At 38.3% G+C, this 23,735-nt stretch overlaps 1 pseudogene; it reads right to left on the minus strand.

The window, feature by feature from the left end:
* Positions 1-23,735, minus strand: part of LOC103075149 (CDK5 and ABL1 enzyme substrate 2-like) — a 77,294-nt pseudogene that overhangs the window by 46,871 nt on the left and 6,688 nt on the right.

Consider the following 23,735-nt stretch of genomic DNA (forward strand, 5'->3'; position numbering starts at 1 on the left):
ATATATATATATATATATATATATATATAAAGAACCATAGTAACATAGTACTGCTGGCAGGAAAATCGTCCATGGCCATTTTTTGATGTTAATCACTGAGCTATTAAATGGGAAAAATTCAAATTACCTATTTGTGATATAATCAGAGTTGAAAGCACAGTTTATGACAAAACTGGTGAAAATAAGGCCATAGCCGGGGGACCAGAAAGTTTTGGCAAAGGATACTTCAAAGAATTAGAGGGAAATAAAGACCACTGTGGTTTGGTTAAGTAAGAGAGAAAAGCATCATTACAGTGACTCTATAAATAGGAGGAAAAAAGATACAAGGTATAAATGCTGAAATGGTGGTGGTGGTGGTGTTAAACTTAAGATGATGACATTTTTGAAGATTTAAATTATTTAGTGAGTCCCAAGCAACCTCAGATTATATCTTTATTGATTCTTTCCTTCCCTTCTTTAGCATTTTGCCAAGAGTGGTAACAGGAGACAGTATGGCTGGGTACTGATTAACTGTTAACAGGAAATTAATAAGAGGTATAGGAAAGAAAGGAGGAAGCAGAGAACGATTAGAAGGATGCAGATAGGGGCTGCATCGCTGGTCATCCTTGTCATAATGTCATGACCCACAAACCCATATTCATTAAGGAGATGGCAGGGAAAGGGATAGAGTCAAAGTTGACGAAAGTGGGTCTGCAGTGCCTGGAAAGTCAGTGCAGGATGAAGCAGACATGTCTCTGGGAGTGGAAGTCAGAAGAAAGGAGGTATATAGGCATTGAATGTGTACTAGGTGCCAGCCACTGCCATTCGTACTTTGTATCCTGTTAACTCATTCATTCTTCACTTCTACCCTCATAGGAAAGTATTCATAATCTCTTTTCACATTTAATGAAAATGAAAATGAAAATGAGACCCAAATAGATTGCATATCCCAGGTCACACAGCCAGTTACGGGTTGCTGGGATTTTAAATCCCAAAGCTTATGGTCTTTCCACTACATCACATTAGCAAAATGTGCTCAGGCATGAGCAGATAAAGATAAGTGACAAGTGATGCCAGAGACTGGAGCCAGGTGGCAAAAATAAATCAAGCAGGAACGGATACATCAAGCAGATGGGGGGAGGGGCTTGGGGAATGCATGGGGAAGGCTGGGAGTGTCTAAGAATCACAGTCAGACTGTCCATTTGAATAAGCCAGAAATCCAGGAGCTAGAAAGATATCAAACACAGAAGAGGACAAGGGCATTCTCAAGAAAACACCCCAGACAAAATGCTCCAAAACCTTTGGGTACTCTTACTACAATCTTGTCTTTTATTCTTCTTTTTCCTGTTTTTTGTTTTTTTGTTTTTGCGGTACGCGGGCCTCTCCCTGTTGTGGCCTCCCCCGTTGCGGAGCACAGGCTCCGGACGTGCAGGTTCAGAGGCCATGGCTCACGGGCCCAGCCGCTCCGCGGCATGTGGAATCCTCCCGGACCGGGGCACGAACTCGTGTCCCCTGCAGCAGCCGGCGGACTCTCAACCACTGCGCCACCAGGGAAGCCCCTGTTCTTTCTTCTTTATTAGGGTTTTCCATCTCCTGAACAGAGGGGAAGAGGGAACTTTTGCCTTCCTCATTTCATTCTTCATTCTTACTTCACCAATGCTATAACCTGTGATTATGAGCCAGCCAAGGTAAAGCTTCATCAAGAGGTAAAGACTGAACTGAAAAGACTCAAGAGAGATTTTAGAAAGAAGTCACTACTCTGTTTCTTGTTGTCAAATTTTGGGGTATTCATTTCTCCATAGAATCCATGAATCTCCTTACCGTGTGTGATCCACGAGTCATCAGTATCATCAGAACAAGTATAAAGGGAGAAAGAAGACAAAGTAAGCAAGGGGAATAAGCCTGCCATTTTACAGACTGCAGCTTGCATGGTCAGATTTAGCAATTTTTAATCAACTGAAAGCCCATTTTGCATTTGGACAAAAGCCCTATTTTAGTAATTTTCCAAGTGAAAGCATGAAAAAAAAATGTCTTGCAACTAAAGAAGTGAAAGGATATACTATGTAAGACACTCTCAAAGAACACAGTAATTACCACATTACCAAATATAATGTATAGAAATATAATTTTTTTCTCAGAAATAGATCTATTCAAAGAAGGCTTTCATATGTGTGATTATGTATGACAGCCTAATGAAGCAGACATTAGCAAGGTTTGTCAATATGCAAATACTATTTCTACCAGTCCATTCTGATATGGTTTATCAAATGGCATTAAATATCTCAAAAGAAACAGACTTTTTGGGGCTTCCCTGGTGGCACAGTGGTTGAGAGTCCGCCTTCCAACGCTAGGGGACGCGGGTTCGTGCCCCGGTCCGAGAAGATCCCACATTCCGCAGAGCAGCCGGGCCCAAAGAAAGAAAAAAACTTCTCTTATTTCCCGAACACATAGCAAACACCTCTCTTTCCATACATGAGAAGTAATCTCTTCATCTATTGTAACACATTGCTCCCAATAATTAGATTTATGTTCTTTGGATTCTGTTAAGGGTGAAATTTTTCACAGTTACTGTACCTTATTATTATCTAGGTAAAACTCATTTAAATGATTTGTGTTACTGAGAGAATAATAACATCCATTAGAAACTGTTTTGCTTGCCCAGGGAGTTAAAATACAATATAGTCTCAGACGTGCAATCAACATGCTCCTTGCCTTTTTAAGGCCACACTAACTCCTGAAATGAAAACATCTAGGTAAATGTGTATGTGCAAATACACACATACATCCACACCCACACATTTTCTCTCTCAGGAAATCCAGAGCATCTTTTACTAGGTTTCATTATAACTGAATGGCATATGATTGAAATATAAAGTTACCATTGCAAAGACCTCTCACAGACATCCTTCTAAGCTCCAGGATAAGGGCCCTGTGGCATATTTGTGCAGATCTACTCTGCTGGCTTTTCACAAAGGGCTCTGTCAAAGCATAACATGTGACTTCCATAATCGAATGTTATTTACATCAGAATGAAAAGAGACTGTGTAACTATTAGTGTGAGGTTCATGATTTTGGCGCTACAGACTGGAGAAATATCTTCTGTCTCCAGGAAAATCGTTTCCTAATTTGTCCTACATTTGGTTAGTAATCTTACTCAGAGGAAGAGAGAGTCAGAGAGCCTTTGCTGCGCCCAGGCACGTTCAGCACTTAGCAAGCCAGGGAAGAAAAAAAGACTGGGGCTTGGGCCTTTGTGACTTCAGTATCCCACTCTCAACACGGAGGGGCAGAGACCGCACTGAGAGAGCTTGCAAGGTGAGACCCCTGCACAGGGCCAGGAATGGGAGAATAGGATCTTTGAGGTAGCATGGCGTCATATAGTGACTGCTTGTCAATGGGCACAAAAGAAAGTTTCATCTGGAGGCTGTAGACTCCCACCTCCCAGATTTCCAGACTCAACTTAAGCACACAGGGCCAACACAAGAGGAAAGCTCATTTTAAAAAAAAAAAAAGGAAGAAAACCAAACTGAAGAATCTTAAAGGAACAACTCCCTCAAGTTCACAGGGGACCCCAAGATCTTCTAGGGGGAGCTCAAGTTGCCCAGAATTTGGAATATTACTCAAAGACAGGAACTGCAGCTTCTTAGTAGTCATTAGTATGCCGCAGCAAATTGGAAAGTGTGTGTTTGTTTCAGAACCTCACTGGAGCATCCTCCTTTGCATTATCCGCTATACCTCTCTCTGTCTGCCTCCCAGTTTTAACTCAACAAGTGTTTGTGAAACACCTACTATGTTCATGTCTCTGTGCTTGTTATTACAAGAACATGCCAGATGAAAAAAAAAATCTAGTCTCTGGCTTCGAAGAGTAGGTGGTCTGGTAAGAGAGACAGTCCTGTAAAGAACCTGTCTATCCAGTCTAGTAAAGGAGAGAGAGATTATACAACTACTTATAGTAGAATAAGAAGCAGCTTGGTTGACAGGCAATAGACAATGGAAATAGACCTCAGATTCTTGGCTCCATCACTGATGTGTTATTAGGGAAAATCACTAATATCTCTGGATTGTTTCTTTTTCTCTAAAATGAGAATGATCACACCTACCTTCCCCTTCCCAGTGTTGCCTTTGGAATCAAATGAAATGTATGGACAGAGCCTTTAGAGACTGGATGGTGATTCATAGGTCTAACAGCTAGTAAGAGCTAATATTAATTAAATAGTCTGTGCCAAGCACTGTGTTAAGTCATTTAAATATTTTCTTTTTTAATCCTCAAAACAACCCTGGAAGGTTAGGGGACATGCCTGAGATCACAGACTGACTCCTCACTACACTGTCATACTGTTAATTCTCTGCCACTTGCAAGCTCAGTGACTTTGGACAAGTCCTTTAATCCCTTTTGATCCTCCATGTTTTCATCAATAAAATGAAGGTGGTCTCAATGAAATTTGTTTTAATTGTGGTAACATACAACATGAGATCTATTCCCTTGACACATTTTTAAGTGCAAGATACAGAATTGTTCACTAAAGACACAATGTGGTACAGCAGGTCTCTAGAACTTTTTCATCTGCCCATTGATCATCAACTCCCCATTGTCCCCTCTCTGCAGCCCCTGGCCGCCACCATTCCACTCTGATTCTATGAATTTGACTATTTTAGAGACCTCATATAAGTGGAATCATGCAGTATTTGTCCTTCTGTTACTGGTTTACTTCACTTAGCATAAGGTTCACTCTTGTTGTGCATAGGGCAGGATTTCCTTTCTTAAGCCTGAATAATATTCCGTTGTATATATATATATAGCACATTTTCAATGAAATTTCTTGGACCAGACAGTCCAAAATGCTATAACAGAAGTATGAAATCTTTTGAGAGCACAGAGGAGAAGTCATTAATCCCTATTAGGAATTTATTGATGTGGAATAAGCCCCAACACATTACCCAACTTCCGGTGTGCCTGCTTCATCAGGTCAACTTTTTGTATTTTTATTCATACAAACTCTTAGTTCCACTGGCAACTGAGGCTTATTCATTTTTATCATCTTTCTGAGACCCTTACAAATGTTTGTAGAAATGACTGGATAGATGAGTGGATGGACGGCTCTTAACTGATAACCTGGGCCAATTTTGGTCTTCATTATCTTCCATCTTCTGATCACTTTCTTAGGTCCCCAAACTTCTGGACCAGGTCAAATCTCAATGCTATGTATCCCCATAACTTCCTCTACATTATTGTGATTGCCTGTGGATGTCTGCCTTCCCCATCAGGTTTTAAGTTTACTGCAATGAACACTATTTGTCTTGTTCACCACTGTGCCTCCAATTCCTAGCTCATAGCAGGTGACCATTAAATATTTAAAGAACAGTGAATGACTGAATGAGTTTTCTAAAGCCTCTGTTTGTCAATGACCTAGTTTTGGGCCATCCAAAGATAAATTCTGCTCCTGAGAAACCTTACTGACCCGGCATTGCTGCTCTATTTAATTTAAAACACTCAGTGTATTTGATTCAATATTTGTAAATAGCAAAACACTACGTATGTATTATCCTTTTAATATATATTCATAAGATAACAGACAAACATACACACGCACACACACACAGCCTGATAAAAGCAATGGTTTTTAAAAACTGCCTCAAAGCTGCCTCCAAAATAGAAATCATATTTAGTTATTCCATCTATAAATTCTGTTTTAATATCAAGGTCCTTGATACCCTGAGAAATACTACAAGAATCTAAAGCATCAAAACGAGTCAACAAATTTAGTCTTACTAATGTAGGAGAAGAGAAAGAGATATTTCAGAAAGATTTCTAAACATTTGAGTGTTTTCTAGTTACCCTTGAGTTAGGCAGAATGAATCTGAACTTACTTCAGTATTCATCAAGCTTTATGATTTGACTAAAGAAACCCAAGTAGCATTAAATATTTGAATCATACAACCAATTTCCCTTTATCTCATTCCCTGCCTGCTCTAGCATTCAAGATTCATCCAGGAAAACAGAAGACAATACAAAGGACTTCATGGAGAAAATTGGTTATACAGATGTTGATGAGGAAACAGGGATTAGCAACATCAGGAAGCTACAAACACCACTGGGCTAGAAGGACAAGGGGAAGAGGGAGTGTTACTGGAGCCTACAGGTCCAGCACACTTGATGGAGAACTAGGCAGCAGACTCGGCCACCACCAAAGAAGTCACCTAAGGCAGAGATGGATGAGAAAACATACACCACATTTCTTTCCTTCTGTCCTCAAATCTGAGGAGCACAGATGACAGGAATTAGCTCCCTTGTGATACAGAGAAAATGAAGGGAAGGCAAGGAACCGATGTGAAGTGTGAGAGCACACAGGCCCAGCCTCAGTATACCTACCTACCAGCCTACTGATCTGCCTACCCACGTAGCTTCAGGGTCACTGAAGCAAGTATCTGACTGTTTCAAAAGAGTCACAGATGTAGAAAACAAACTTATGGTAACCATGGGGGAAAGGGGAGGGAAGGGATAAATTGGGAGATTGGGATTGACATATGCACACTACTATATATAAAATAGATAACTAACAAGGACCTACTGTATAGCACAGGGAACTCTACTCAATACTCTGTGGTGGCCTATATGGGAAAAGAATCTAAAAAAGAGTAGTTATATGTGTATGTATAACTGATTCACTTTGCTGTACACCTGAAACTAACACAATATTGTAAATCAACTATACTCCAAAAAAAAATTTTTTTTAAGTATCTGACTGTTTTGAAAGCATATTTCTTATTGGATATTAATAAATTGATGTTCTGATTTAAAATATTTTATTGTTTTAAAAAACCTCTTCTAAAGTTGTTGTTCTAGGTTCTACTATTTTATATTCATTTCACATTTAAAGTTTCTGTTTCAAAAGATAACACTAACCAGTATGTTATTATTATGTAAAAGACACATTATAAAAAAATAAATACTCAGTGTTAAGGATTATTCAAAATAATAGTTAACAGCCAAGGAATTAGTGTTGCTTGTCATTTTGCTTCTTCAAAGTGGGAAGTGTGGGCAAAACTAAGATCTAAGGGACGAATAAACAAAGGAGATGCATAATAAGACACAAATGATAGAATGCTAAAAAATTTTCTGATAAATCTCTGATGTCAAATAAGAATCCTTTTGGAAAACAATTTTTTTTAAAGCATGCCTAAAATCACTGTTGTCAGAAAAGTCTTACAGGAATTTAAATCACTTGATTTTTCAGAAAATATATCTTAGAATATACAACATGCACAGAACCTGCCCAGCTCTCATGAAATATTCATTTTCATTGACCAACTCAGTCACTCCACTACAAAGCCCTGACTTGCCCACGGCATTATTTCTTTGGTCCGTGACCTCATCAGGTGGTGCAGGCCAAATAACCTCCAGGTGTGACCATTATTGTTTGGTTGGAGCCTTTTCTACCGGTGGTAAATAATAGTATAGGAATTTGATACTACAGTAAGTGTGAGACAAACAGATGTGGTTTTCATGCTTTGTCCTTCCCCACTACAGCTGATCCATCCAATATCAGGGGTCATTTTCTTTTCAAAACATCAGACAGCCTATGTTGTCATTAAAATCACCAAGAAGCCCTCTTAGGCATGCCTGGTACTGACTCTCTGCTGAGACAAGCCCAGTCTTGTGAGGCATGTGAAATTCAGAGTTCTAACCGCTAGCGCCCATTAAGGATCCTCCAGCAATTTTCATATGATTAGAAACAGCCAAAGTGTAATGGGAAAAAGAACATTCTTACGGCCTCCACACCCCCTGCAGTTTTAAATGCATTTGATCTCTCCTGCTTTTTCTGCTTTAAAAAGGTAAATTAAGTAGTGCAGTTGGGCACTACTAACCAGCTACCATGTTCCTTCCCAGGAGGGCAGACTTGAGGGGGAAGAGTCTCATTAATACAGCACAATCTTTAGACATGAATTGTCCCTAAACTAACCCAACAAACCAAGGAACAATGTTTACCTCCTTAGGAATATTTAACCCACTCTCCAGAAATTTTGAATACATAGATGAGGTCAGGGACAAATCAATTTTTCTCTAAGGTGTCTTATAATGCCTCTCACAGTCTTGCTACTTAGTATATTTTTAAACAGAAGAAGAGGTGAGAAATGGATATTGTGGGATGGAAAGTACTCAAGTATAATAAAATTTCAACCTTGAGACTAGTTTTAAAATGCCAACCCGGCCAGATGAGGAAGAGAAAATAGAACTGGGAGGAAGAATGAAATACTTTATTCTAGAAATAAATATAGATGTGCCTATCAGACGTCTTTATCTCTACTAGTTTCTGAATAATCCCTAAAATTTTCCACAAAACTGCTCCCATCTTTCTACTTTGGAAAAAAAAAGACTTAAAATTTGTACTTACTTCATGGTTACAAATGATATCTCATTTGTGGTATCAAACAACATTAAATTGCTTGAAACTAAGGTAGTTTCAAAAGAGCCAAAACTCAGGGTATAAAATGGAGAAACCCTCAGATCTCATACATTTTTAGTTCTTATGCTACCTGAAATGTCATTGACCAACAATTCTTTGCCCTAAGTCCTCGATTAGAAATGTCCCAAATTGCATCATCATACATTTTTCTCTATTTTAAGTGTCAATTCTAACATTTCCTGACTTAGCTATATATATTTATAACTATGTCCTTAGACACATAAACATTTTTTAAATATTACATTGATGCCATCCTTTGTATAAACCAAGCCATAGCACAATATAGACTTATTTTTAATTGTTTAAAATCTAAATGTACATTTATTAAAGGTTCCACTTCTCCTTAGGATGTAGAAAACTACAAGACAGCATCACTCCTGACCTAAAACATAAAAAAGCTGAATAATCTACAAGATTATAACTTTTCCTAAATCCATCAGATGGTTGAGGTTGAAAGGCAAATATAGTAAATTTATTCGATGGACTACATTAATAATTACAAAGAGGGGGAAAACACTGATAAACATAACATGGAAAAATCTGAAAATCATTATGGTGAGTGAAAAAAGACATAGAAGAATACAGACAGTACTTTTTTTTTTTACATTTACATAACCTTCTAGAAAGTTGTGAACTAATCTAGAGAGACAAAAATAGATCAGTGTTTGCCTGGGGTCTGTGTGAAGGGAGAGACGGACTGCAAAGGGGCACAGAAACCTAGAGTGATGGAAATGTTCTGTGTCATAATTGCAACAATTACCTCACATGTATATACATCTGTAAAAGCTCATCAAATTGTAAATTTTAAATGGATTTATTTTACATAAATTGTACCTCAATAAAAATGACTTTTATGAAACCTAATTTTCATGGGAGGCTTAAGTCAATGCAATTAACTCAAAGTCTCCCAAGAGCTTTCTGAGCTTTCATTCTAATCAGATTTATCTTTCCTCAGTAGGGAGGACATCACAGGATCAACACCCAAAAAACTAATAATCCAACTGCTATTTACATAAAGGATTCACTAACAAAGAGCAATAGCTCTTAATGAAAGCAGGGCTTCCCTGGTGGCGCAGTGGTTGAGAGTCCACCTGCTGATGCAGGGGACACAGGTTTGTGCCCTGGTCTGGGAAGATCCCACATGCCGCAGAGCGACTGGGCCCGTGAGCCATGGCCGCTGAGCCTGCGTGTCCGGAGCCTGTGCTCCGCAACGGGAGAGGCCACAACAGTGAGAGGCCCGCATAACGCAAAAAAAAAAAAAAAGAAAGAAAGAAAGCAATAGTCACTTCTGCTGGAGCAGGAGAACAAAAGCAGCAGGAAAGTCTAGTAGCATATCTTCTGACGGTCCTGACAGGGCAGCAACCCTCGAGAACTCCCAGGAGCACCTGAAATTGGCCCTGAGTCCCTCAGCTCAGCATTGCTACTATATATATATATATATACATATATACAGACACACATATATATTCTTCTTCAGATTCTCTTCCCTTGAAAGGTTATTACAAAATATTGAGTATAGTTCCCTACTGTGCTATACAGTAGGTCCTTATTGGTTATCTATTTTATACATAGTCGTGTGTATATGTTAATCCCAAGCTCCTAATTTATCCCTCCCCTCACTCTTTTTTGATACAGGACTGTCTGTCAAACATACAAACAGGCCAGCCTAGAATTGCAGTATACTGCCATCATTTCACTTTGGAATGGTTTAAATAGAAGAACTGGAAAAAGTCCAAAATTTATCTTCTAAAGTACCCACCAAGTCAACTGCCAGATATTTTCTTGGGCCTCACAGGTTCACCATACTTATATTCAAATTAACTAATCTCTTTTTAGATGAAAAATCACAAAAGAAAATTTAGTGCAGAGGTATCCTTAAAGTTTTCTTTTTCACTGAAATTAGGATGACATTTTTTAAAAAACAGCTTTTTTTTTTATTTTTTTAAATCATTTCATGTTTTATTTTTTTAATGAAACTGTTGGATTATATTGAAGTCTGTGTGTGTGTGTTGGGGGGTGTGGATGTATGTGGAGAGGGTGGTATTTAAGTACACTGTTGTTTTATGGCTACCCATTTGTGATATAGTTTGCTGATAGACTATAAAAAAGACCAAAAGAAATTCAACCTCACCTTGAAAACAGTGCATGCTTCTTTTTTTCTAGAGAGTTTATGTTAGTATTATTTTGATGTATCTGTTTGTAATTTAAAACATGATATTCATGTAAAGTTTTATTGCTAGTGGCCTACTGTCAGCTCTCACAAAACTGGATGTATTGTGCTATTGCAAGCCTTGTATAGGTGAGAACTTTACAAAAGTAATTAACAAAGCACATTGAGTATAATAATCAATGCTAACAACAGTCATGTAGATAAAATTATTTGCATAAACAAAATATCCTAATTAGTATGAATTCTTTCTTGATGAAGCATGAGAACTATAGATGATAACCTTTTCAATATCTTTAATTCTCTGGAGCACTTCTAGTTCTGGTAATAGTTTCAGAAATGTCATAGCAACTACTTTGGGAGATTAACATCTCTAATGCCTTCTTTGTACGGGTGATATCAAGTTTTCAATAACCATCTTTTGGATGGTTGCCACTTAACTCTATACTGCATGTAAGTTTTAGTCAGTGTCTTTTAGATAGCTAATTCATTCAAAAAATATGAATGCATACTATATGTATCTACACATCAGAGATATAGCAGTGTTTTTTTGTTTGTTTGTTTCCTTACTGTGCATAGTTTATTTTTATATATGCATTAGCAATATTTTAAAAACTGCTTTTAAAAGTGAACTGCCTACCTTTGGAGAAGAAACTATGAAATTTAGCTTTTTCATCTTCATGGTCTTTACAGAACCAAAACACCCTGATAGGGAATGAAGGAATTAGTTATTCAACTACTGACACAAAACTTCTAGATGTTTTTCCCAAATTTCCCAAATTCTTTTATACTAAAAGAGGAAGAATCTTTTAAATGATTTATTTTCACTTTAAGAAAAAAGTGATTTATTTTCCCTTTAAAAGCAGCTTTAAGATATTAGAGATATCATCATGTAGCAGGATATGGCCTTAGTGAAATGCTCCATGTTTTAGAGCTTCTTCCTACAGGATGTGACTTACAGTGTGGCTGGTTTTTCTAATTGCTCTGTCTGTCATAGTGATAACTCTCTCCTTCACTGTTTCCAAATGTGGCCACCAGCGTGGCTGAAATAACAATGGGTTTGAAACAGTCTATTGTATGCAGGAGCCCATGTTGAAAATTTCATAATTCATCTAAATTTTAGGTTAAATAAAAATGACTTCAGGGCTTCCCTGGTGACGCAGTGGTTGAGAATCCGCCTGCCAAGGCAGGGGACACGGGTTTGAGCCCTGGTCTGGGAAGATCCCACATGCCGCGGAGCAACGAAGCCCGTGCACTACAACTACTGAGCCTGCGCTCTAGAGCCCGTGAGGCACAACTACTGAAGCCTGAGCGCCTAGAGCCCGTGCTCCTCAACAAGAGAAGCCACCGCAATGAGAGAAGCCCACACACAGCAAAGAAGAGTAGCCCCTGCTCACCACAACTAGGGAAAGCCCGCGTGCAGCAACAAAGACCCAACGCAGCCAAAAATAAATAAATAAATAAAATTGATTCTTAAAAAAAAAAAAAAAAATGATTTAAACCTTGAAATGGTTTTCTTCATAACTGTTTGAGGCTCAAACTCTAATAGACTATAAAATAATTAAGGGAAAAAATGCTAAATGAAGCACACATTTCCTAAGAGGGAGAAAGGTGGAGAGATTGGATTGTACACAACAACAGGATCAAGGAAGGATGCTAAGTGATGGTGATGAATCTGCGTGCCTTATTCCTGCTTCCAAAGAAATTAAGTGTAAAAGGAAGGGGTTTCAATTAGAAATTCACGTGATATCACCTAAGGGGACTTAAGACAAGGTATCCTTATCATACCAAAAAAATGGAAAAAAGAATATAAAAGTCTATTAAATGAAAATGATTTGACAGACAGAGAGCAAGAAATGGTGCTTTTGCAATTCCAGAATGTTTGAATTATTCATCTTCTCCTTGAAAATGTGTCAATTGTAATAAAGTTTGCCAGAGCTTTCCACACCCAAATAATTTATGGGGCATTACACTGAGAACAAAAAGCAAAATAATATCCTTTATACAAAAGTATTTTTCCTTTAAATTGCTTTAAAAAACAAAAATTATGCTTTTTAAATTAATAATTCTAACTTCTTTAACAACTTAGGCGCCAGTATAGCTAAGAATTATCACTCTCTCAGCAGTTTTTTAATAAAACATGGAAGTGAACATGCTGTCTAATAACAAACTGATAAGAATCTAAGTGGAAAAGCATCAACTAGACTGCAAATGAATAGCATAAATCTAAACATGTCCCCCTGAAAAATTCAGAAACTGGCAAAACATCTGTTGGGCTGGCTGGCAGTCATCCTAAGTGATGATGCATGCCTTTTACTTCCTGGAGAAATAATTAAGCAGTAAGTTTAACAGTTTCTTCCAGCTCCTTCAAGAACTGGAAGTGCCAAGGACTCAGAAGTTTATTGTCAAAAAAATTTTAACCTGGGACCTTGGGTATCCAGGCTGCTCAGGACCAAAGCAAGGCAGAAATGTGGGCGTGGTATAGAGCCCTGCTCACTGAGTTAGGGCTCCCGTTTTGGTGTTTTGGTTGTCACAAATCCACCCTGAGTCCTGCAAAGATGACCCAGCATGCCAGGCTTCCCTCCAGCTTCTCAACTTCTCTCCTCCAAAGGACCTGGATGAAGCAGAGACCTGGATGGACCAGTCCTGACTCTGTGAGGTCCAGTTTCCTCTATGAATACATGTATTCCTCTATGAATACAAAACATGTATTCAAACTACATGAGCTGAAGAAGTAAGAAGAGAACATTTGTCTCTTTTGCTTAGATTGCCCTAATTGACAAGACAAAACGCACCTAAATATCTCTAGTTCATGAGGAAGGCAAAGGAAAGGAATGGCACTTTTCTATGGTACCAAATCAAGTTTTTTAGTGGATAAATAGATAAAGTATCCTATCTCTGCTAGGCACTAATATATTGGGCAGGGGGACACTCCATTAATGCACAATGTAAAAACAGAATTAAACCTATTAAGTGAAGGATTTATTCTACATTATCATGTAATTACCAACATGTCTCTATATTCAATTACAGTACTACAGTTTCATTAGGCACTTTCACTGAGATTTTCTAATTAAAACCCTCCCAGGTAACTGATGCTCAGTAGATTTGATTAGCATTTTTATCTTTCTTTTTCTCATTGAAAGTAAAATCTATCTTTGCACTTACGTCAAAAATAGCAGCCTCCTCCCTAGGTCTCCTTTGCACAGACACTAGTCACAATTTCCTGCCAGATGCCTCAGGGGAGAATTTCACCTTGCACAATTCTACTGGAAGATGCTATGGCTTCCTATTGAACAGAATATGGAGTCTCCCTGCACTGATACAGTTTAGGAATTAAAAGACTTTGGAGTCATTAACCTGGTTTCAAACTTCGGCTCCTCTACTAACTAGTTGCACCTCTGGCAAATTACTTGACCTCTGTGACTATTTCGCATTCGCAAAACGGGGACTGTTATGAAGCATAAATGACAAAATGAGTGAAGTGTTTAGCATAGCACCTGGCACGTAGTAAGTGGTAATTGTTACTGTCACTACTGTCGTCTTTGCTGTTGCTGTTACAGGGTGTGGATACGGAAAATATTTAATTAAGGTATGTGTTCCCAGGCAACTTAGTTACTGGAGGCTGTATCATAAGCATCGTGCTCCAGAGACTGGTCGGCATCCATCATTTAATATTAAGGTTTGAGCACGTTTCTTATTCTGTTTATTCTCTGATTGTACTGCCCATTCTGTTCTCTGCCCTTCCAAGTTCAGTTTTGTGTCATGACGGACTGTCCCACACAGGCTATCATCTGTGCTCTCCTGTTCTCTGGCTTCTGGTTGGACTTAGCCAATGGGAGGCATCACCAGGAAATCTGAGCAGGAGAGAAGACAGATCAGGAATGTCTACCTCACTACCTCTGCTTTGGGGCCATAATTCTGGCAGTGGTCAGATGTCTCTGCAGCTACCCTGGAAGTCCCTTCACACCTCCAGCTTTCACTGGACTCTGTTAACAAGTCTATTTTCTCACCTCATCCCTTCAGGCCTAGGAGTGGCATTAGCTTCTTTTGCTGGTAGCTAGAGCCTGAACATCCTTCATTGGTTTGCTTATCCATACTTTGTAAATAGTCCCTTCTCTAACTACTCATTAGAAGTTCATCTAAGTGCATCTCTGTTTCCCACTGGGACCATGAGTAATGTACCCCTTCAGATCAATATGTTTCCCTGTAGCCAACTGGGTTAATGTTCATTTTACAATTTTTATTGAGTCCTTACTATTCACTAAACACTGGACTAAGTGTAAAGTGCAAGGGAAAAAAATTATATATATATATATATATATATGTATTTAAATATGTATACATGCCCTTCTCTTCAAAGATGTCAGTCTTTCAGTGTGACCTCAAATAAGAGGAGAAATTTAAGTGGCAGAAAGATAAGGAAGTGGCATTTCAAGCATAGAAGAGAATGTTTAAAAGTCATGATGACCTGAAGATACACAGTATATTTAGTGAACAGCAAAGTCATTCGGGGTAAGGAGAACATAGCGCTAAGATTAGAATGGTGATGAGATGGGAGGATGCCATCATGAGGTATCGTTAAGTGGCTGGAGATTGGCCAGGTTTGGAAGGACATTACTGGAACTTGTGTAAAAGGGTTCATGCTGTGGAATGATTTTATACTAACTCAATTTTGACAGGTATTTATGGAAGCAACAATATTAGGGTGACCAGTTCAATGGATTGCAAGAATACAGAGGAAATACAAAAGAAGCAAGAATACAGAAGAAATACAAAAGAAGTTGTTATTGGAGATACTCAACAAATATTTCACAGAGAATTATCAAGACTTCAAGACTTTTGAATATAGGACTCGGAGGAGTATTAGCTATGGGTTCGATTTGAGGTGTCTGTTTAGACTACATCATAAATGGTGACTCTGTTAACTGAAACAGGAAATAGAGGGAAGGGAACAGATAGGGTAGGGGTAGATGAATTCCTTTTTGAAAAAAAAAATCTGACCTGTTGGTGTTACAATAATTGGCTTAAAAAAGAGACCTGATCATCATTTTGAGAAAAGAGGAAATAGTCTCACAATTTAAAAAAAATAAAAGTCATGCTAGAACAGTACCAGATGATTAAAATTAGTGAGGCCCCTTAAATGTAAGAAATTTCAAAAGTAAATGCTTCAGAAGTTTCAAGTTGGACATTCATATCTACTTTGGTGTCCTCCCTATATCACAAAGCACAGTTAGTGTCTGCCTATACTGCATTTCCACAGCATCACCTCGCTATAGTCTTGTTCATTACCTGGCTCTGTCTCCCTAACTTACTTTGACATATATCCATAATGACCTATGCAGTGCTTGGCATGTGGTAAGTGTACTTAATAATCAGTTTTTAGTACCATAAATTGGTGAAATGCCAAAATTATGAGACCACTTCTCTGCTTCAATATTTGATTCCAAAATAACAGGAGATGTGTTACTTTTTTTCTCATCAACTGTTTTAGTCATTGTTTTTTTTAACCTGCAAGGATGCTTCCTCCCACTCATCACAAAAATAATTATATCAGACAGATACTGTACTCAAGTACAATCAAGCTTTTTGTTTTTATATCTTTATTGTAGTATAATTGCTTTACAATGGTGTGTTAGTTTCTGCTTTACAACAAAGTGGATCAGTTATACATATACATATGTTCCCATATCTCTTCCCTCTTGTGTCTCCCTCCCTCCCACCCTCCCTATCCCACCCCTCTAGGTGGTCACAAAGCACTGAGCTGAACTCCCTGTGGTATGTGGCTGCTTCCCACTAGCTATCTATTTTACATTTGGTAGTGTATATATGTCCATGCCACTCTCTCACTTCGTCCCAGCTTACCCTTCCCCCTCCTCGTGTCCTCAAGCCCATTCATTTTCTACATCTGCTTTTTTATTCCTGTCCTGCCCTTAGGTTCTTCAGAACCTTTTTTTTAGATTCCAGATCTATGTGTTAGGGTACGGTATTTGCTTTTCTCTTCCTGACTTACTTCACTCTGTATGACAGACTCTAGGTCCATCCACCTTACTACAAGTAATGCAATTTTGTTTCTTTTTATGGCTGAGTAACATTCCATTGTATATACATGCCACATCTTCTTTATCCATTCATCTGTCAATGGACACTTAGGTTGCTTCCATGTCCTGGTTATTGTAAATAGTGCTGCAATGAACATTGTGTTACATGACTCTTTTTGAATTATGGTTCTCTCAGGGTATATGCCTAGTAGTGGGATTGCTGGGCTGTATGGTAGTTCTATTTTTAGTTTTCTGAGGAACCTTCATACTGTTCTCTTTAGTGGCTGTATCAATTTACATTCCCACCAACAGTGCAAGAGGGTTCCCTTTTCTCTTCACGCTCTCCAGCATTTATTGTTTGTAGATTTTCTGGTGATGCCCCTTCTGACTGGCGTGAGGTGATACCTCATTGTAGTTTTGATTTGCATTTCTCTAATGATTAGTGATGTTGAGCATTCTTTCATGTGTTTGTTGGCAATCTGTATATCTTCCTTGGAGAAATGTCAGTTTAGGTTTTCTGCCCATTTTTGGATTGGGTTGTTTGTTTTTTTGATATGGAGCTGCAAGTGCTGCTTGTGTATTTTGGAGATTAATCCTTTGTCCATTGCTTCATTTGCAAATATTTTCTCCCATTCTGAGGGTTGTCTTTTGGTCTTGTTTATGGTTTCCTTTGTTATGCAAAAGCATTTAAGTTTCATTAGGTCCCATTTGTTTATTTTTGTTTTTATTTCCACTTCTCTAGGAGGTGTGTCAAAAAGGATATTGCTGTGATTTATGTCAGAATATTCTGCCTATGTTTTCCTCTAAGAGTTTTATAGTGTCTGGCCTTACATTAAGGTCTTTAATCCATTTTGAGTTTATTTTTGTGTATGGTGTTAGGGAGTGTTCTAATTTCATGCTTTTACATTTCCCAGCACCACTTATTGAAGAAGCTGCCTTTTCTCGATTGTATATTCTTGCCTCCTTTATCAAAGTTAAGGTTACCATATGTGCGTGGGTTTATTTCTGGGCTTTCTATCCTGTTCCATTGATCTATATTTCTGTTTTTGTGCCAGTACCATACTGTCTTGATTACTGCAGCTTTGTAGTGTCTGAAGTCCGGAAGCCTGATTCCTCCAGCTCCATTTTTCTTTCTCAAGATTGCTTTGGCTATTCAGGATCTTTTGTGTTTCCATACAAATTGTGAGATTTTTTCTTCTAGTTCTGTGAAAAATGCCATTGGTAGCTTGATACGGATTGCATTGAATCTGTAGATTGCTTTGGGTAGTATAGTCATTTTCACAATGTTGATTCTTCCAAACCAAGAACATGGTATATCTCTCCAACTGTTTGTATCACCTTTAATTACTTTCAACAGTGTCTTATAGTTTTATTCATACACGTCTTTTGTCTCCTTAGGTAGGTTTATTCCTAGGTATTTTATTCTTTTTTTTGTAATGGTAAATGGGAGTGGTTCCTTAATTTCTATTCCAGATTTCTTATCTTTAGTGTATAGGAATGCAAGAGATTTCTATGCATCAATTTTGTATCCTGCTACTTTACCAAATTCATTGATTAGCTCTAGTAGTTTTCTGGTAGCATCTTTAGGATTCTCTATGTATAGTATCATGTCATCTGCAAACAGTGACAGATTTACTTCTTTCTTTCCGATTTGGATTCCTTTTATTTCTTTTTCTTCTCTGGTTGATGTGGCTAAAACTTCCAAAACTATGTTGAATAATAGTGGTGAGAGTGGGCAACCTTGTCTTCTTCCTGATCTTAGTGGAAATTGTTTCAGTTTTTCACCATTGAGAACAATGTTGGCTGTGGGTTTGTCATATATGGCCTTTATTATGTTGAGGTAAGTTCCCTCTATGCCTACTTTCTGGAGAGTTTTTATCGTAAATAGGTGTTGAATTTTGTTGAAAGCTTTTTCTGCATCTACTGAGATGATCATATGGTTTTTATCCTTCAGTTTGTTAATATGGTTTACCACATTGATAGATTTTCATATATTAAAGAATCCTTGCATTCCTGGGATAAACTCCACTGATCATGGTGTATGAACCTTTTAATGTGCTGTTGGATTCTGTTTGCTAGTATCTTGTTGAGGATTTTTGCATCTATGTTCATCAGTGATATTCGCCTGTAGTTTTCTTTCTTTGTGACATCTTTGTCTGGTTTTGGTATCAGGGTGATGGTGGCCTCGTAGAATGAGTTTGGGAGTGTTCCTCCCTCTGCTATATTTTGGAAGAGTTTGAGAAGGATGGGTGTTAGCTCTTCTCTAAATGTTTGATAGAATTTGCCTGTGACCCGTCTGGTCATGGGCTTTTGTTTGTTGGAAGATTTTTAATCACAGTTTCAATTTCAGTGCTTATGATTGGTCTGTATATATTTTCTATTTTTACCTTGTTCAGTCTCAGAAGGTTGTGCTTTTCTAAGAATTTGCCCATTTCTTCCAGGTTGTCCATTTTATTGGCATAGAGTTTCTTCTAGTAATCTCTCATGATCCTTTGTATTTCTGCAGTATCAGCTGTTACTTCTCCTTTTCAATTTCTAATTCTCTTGATTTGCATCTTCTCCCTTTTTTTCTTAATGAGTCTGACTAGTGGTTTATCAATTTTGTTTATCTTCTCAAAGAACCAGCTATTAGTCTTATTGATCTTTGCTTTTGTTTCCTTCATTTCTTTTTCATTTATTTCTGATCTGATCTTTATGATTTCTTTCCTTCTGTTAACTTTGGGGTTTTTTTTGTTCTTCTTTCTCTAATTGCTTTAGATGTAAGGTTAGGTTGTTTATTTGAGAGGTTTCTTGTTTCTTGAGGTAGGATTGTATTGCTATAAACTTCCCTCTTAGAACTGCTTTTGCTGCATCCAATAGGTTTTGGGTCGTCGTGTTTTCATTGTCATTTGTTTCTAGTTATTTTTTGATTTTCTCTTTGATTTCTTCAGTGATCACTTCGTTATTAAGTAGTGTATTGTTTAGCCTCCATGTGTTTGTATTTTATACAGATTTTTCCCTCTAATTGATATCTAGTCTTATAGCACTGTTCTCGGAAAAGATACTTGATACAATTTCAATTTTCTTAAATTTCTTCAGGCTTGATTTGTGACCCAAGATATGATCTATCCTGGAGAATGTTCCATGAGCACTTGAGAAGAAAGTGTATTCTGTTGTTTTGGGATGGAATGTCCTATAAATAACAATTAAGTCCATCTTGTTTAATGTAGCATTTAAGGCTTGTGTTTCCTTGTTTGTTTTCATTTTGGATGATCTATCTATTGGTGCGAGTGGGGTTTAAAGTCCTCTACTATGATTGTGTTACTGTGAATTTTCCCTTTTATAGGTGTTAGCATTTGTGTTATGTATTGAGGTGCTCTTATATCTTCTTCTTAGATTGATCCCTTGATCATTATGTAGTGTCCTTCTTTGTCTCTTGTAATAGTCTTTATTTTAAAGTCTATTTTGTCTGATATGAGAATTGCTACTCCAGCTTTCTTCTGATTTCCACTTGCATGGAATATATTTTTCTATCCTATCACTTTCAGTCTGTATATGTACCTAGGTCTGAAGTGGGTCTCTTGTAGACAGCATATATACAGGTCTTGTCTTTGTATCCATTTAGCCAGTCTATGTCTTTTTGTTGGAGCATTTAATCCATTTACATTTAAGGTAGTTATCAATATGTATGTTCCTTTTACCATTTTCTTAATTGTTTTGGGTTTGTTATTGTAGGTCTTTTCCTTCTCTTGTATTTTTCCTACTTAGAGAAGTTCCTTTAGCACTTGTTGTAAAGCTGGTTTGGTGGTGCTGAATTGTCTCAGCTTTTGCTTGTCTGTAAAGTTTTAATTTCTCTGTCAAATCTGAATGAGATCCTTGCTGGGTACAGTAATCTTGGTTTTAGTTTTTTCCCCTTCATCCCTTTAAATATGTCCTGCCACTCCCTTCTGGCTTGCAGAGTTTCTGCTGAAAGATCAGCTGTTAACCTTATGGGGATTCCCTTGTATGTTATTTGTTGTTTTTCCCTTGCAGCTTTTAATATTTTTTCTTTGTATCTAATTTTTGATAGTTTGATTAATATGTGTCTTGGCATGTCTCTCCTTGGATTTATCCTGTATGGAACTCTCTGTGCTTCGTGGAGTTAACTATTTCCTTTCTCATATTAGGGAAGTTTTCAACTATAATCTCTTCAAATATTTTCTCCATCCCTTTCTTTTTCTCTTCTTCTTCTGGGACCCCTATAATTCGAATGTTGGTGCATTTAATGTTGTCCCAGATGTCTCTGAGATTGTCCTCAATTATTTTCATTCTTTTTTCTTTATTCTGCTCTGTGGTAATTATTACCACTATTTATCTTCCAGGTCACTTACCCGTTCTTCTGCCTCAGTTATTCTGCTATTTATTCCTTCTACAGAATTTTAAATTTCATTTATTGTGTTGTTCATCATTGTTTGTTTGCTCTTTAGTTCTTTTAGGTCCTTTTTGAATGTTTCTTGTATTTTTCTCCATTCTATATCCAAGATTATTTTGGATCATCTTTTCTATCATTCTTTTGCAGGTAGACTGCCTATTTCCTCTTCATTTGTTTGGTTTGGTGGGCTTTTACCTTGCTCCTTCATCTGCTGTTTCTTCAGCAGCTTGCAGTTCTGCTTGTTGTGTTTGCCCTGCAGGACAAAGTACACATAGGCCATCGGCACTGTCACAGGCTCCAAAACACACTCCTGGGACAAGTTCTGCATCTCTCATTTTAAACTCCTAATCTTGCTCAGCATCAGCTTGATGTGCGGGAACTTCTCCCATAAGGTCTCCTTCGTGTCCTTCTTGAGGTGGGAGAGCTTCACATACTCTATCACTGCGGTCATGTAGGATGCGAAGATGAGGACGTACTTGTGCTTGCCGCAGGGTCACTGAGGGTCATCCAGGAGGTTGGGATTTTACTCCAGGGAATCCCCCACATCGGCCCCTAGTTCTGAGCCAGCTAGAGCCACCCTGAGCAGGACAGGTTTTCATCTGGACCCCAGCAGAGCACAGGGCACTCTGGGTCGGGGCTGAGGCAGTGTGCCAGCTTGAGCGTGACTAGGGTGTTGGTGGGGTACAGGATCTTGGTAAGACACAACCTTTCCATCCGCCCCCAGCTCAACGTCTTCCAACTGGAAGACCATCTCAGAAGATATGGAAACGTCGCCAGATGGATGCCTCTGCCTCTGGCTGTCCACCCTCATGTCACTGATGCACAGGCCTTCTCCACAGGGCAAGACAGAGAAGGCTGCACACAGGGACTGCTTGGCTCAGATGAGCATGATCCTGCTGTTCCTGGTGTCGTACTGCCTCATATTATTGATGAAGTGAGTCTTCTTTGGGCCTTTGTGTCTTGGGGATCCAGATGTATGTTTGGTTCTTTGAAGGGAGGCACATCCCACTGTGTCTTCCAGAAACTCGAGGGCAGCCCATCCAGGGAGATGTTGTTGAGGAAGAAGAGTACGGCCTGGCGGCGCCGCGAGTCCCCTCACCTCCACAGTGGCTGCGACGTGGCCCAGACTGCAGGGCCAGGGGACTGGCCCAGGGATCCACCCGCCACAGCCGCAGCCATCCTCCAACTGAGCCCAATGGCCACCTGCCGCCCACAATCAAGCTTTTAAAAACAGGATCACTTATGACAATAATGCTCAACCTGAAAACCCAACATTTTGCTCAAATAGTTCCTTAGTAAAATTATTTGCAGCTACAACTGTCAGACGTTAGGATCTCCACACATTATAATTATTGTTTTCTCCCCTCAGATTACCATGTTAAGAAATATCTTGGAATTTTTGAGACTGACAACATGAACGTTAAACCTCACTGTATTCTAGTGAATAGTGGTGAAGAATGTGTACACACACACACACACACACACACACACACACACACACATACACACACTCTCCAATATATTCCAACATAGCAACCACATCACCATGCTTTGGATCTTACACAGATATCCAGGACTTTACTGCCAGGTGTCAGAAGGGTGTTATCATTAATAAATCTTAATTCTTCTAGTGTTTTCAAACACAATCAGACCTAATCAAGGGATCTACACGATGGAAATTTTGATTGCTAAATCAGGATAATACATCACTTCTCTAAGGGGATCTATAGAAAACAAAAAAAGCTAAGTGGACTCAGTAGGCTTGGTTCTTCTTAGTCTTTTAATTAAAACAAATACCAAAAACAAAATTATTCTTGACCCATTTTTGCCATCAAATTCTTTCACAGGTCTACTTTCTTATTTTCCTATTTAAAAGAGTCTAAACATTCTGTTTTTGTGACATCTTACTGAAGGAATTGAATTTGGTGTTCAAAGACCTACATTCACTTGAAAAAGAAGAGCAACAGTGAGGCAAGGGGATTGCTGGCCCAATTGGATATATAAGCATATCCTAAGGTCTCTATAATCAACACAGTGTGATGCTGGCATATGAGTAGCCAGGCAGGTCAATAAGAAAGAATAGAGAATCCAGAAATATATGCAATTGCTGGTAGTATTCAACAAAGGTGAAGTCACAAATCAAGTGAGAAATATAGGCACTTTAATAAATGGTGCTGGGATAAGTGGATAAGTACATGAAAATAATAGAAATTGAATTCATTTCTGACACCAGAAATCAGTGAAAATTCTAAAGGAATTAGAAATTAAAATATAAAAAATGAAATTACACAAGTACAAACATTTCTGAATATCTTTATAACTGAGAGGCGAGGAAAATTCTCTTCCCGCTCAAAATATTGAAGCAGTAGGGAAAATCATTAATAAATTTGACTATATAAAGATTAAACGTGCATGGCAGGGACTTCCCTGGTGGTCCAGTGGCTAGGACTCTGCACTGCGGGGGGCAAGGGTTCGACCCCTGGTAGAGGAACTAAGATCCCGCATGCTGCATGGTGGCACAGCCAAAAAAAAAAAAAAGCATGGCAAATACAATTTCATAAGCAAAATTAAAATAACAACAATGCTATTTAAAAAACAGGCTAGACAGGACATGGAAGCAACCTGTGTCCATCAACAGATGAATGGATAAAGAAGATGTGGCACATATATACAATGGGATATTACTCAGCCATAAA

This window comes from Lipotes vexillifer, unplaced genomic scaffold (genome assembly GCF_000442215.2).
Source record: "Lipotes vexillifer unplaced genomic scaffold, Lipotes_vexillifer_v1.1 scaffold359, whole genome shotgun sequence".
In the NCBI taxonomy this organism is placed as follows: Eukaryota; Metazoa; Chordata; class Mammalia; order Artiodactyla; family Lipotidae; genus Lipotes; species Lipotes vexillifer.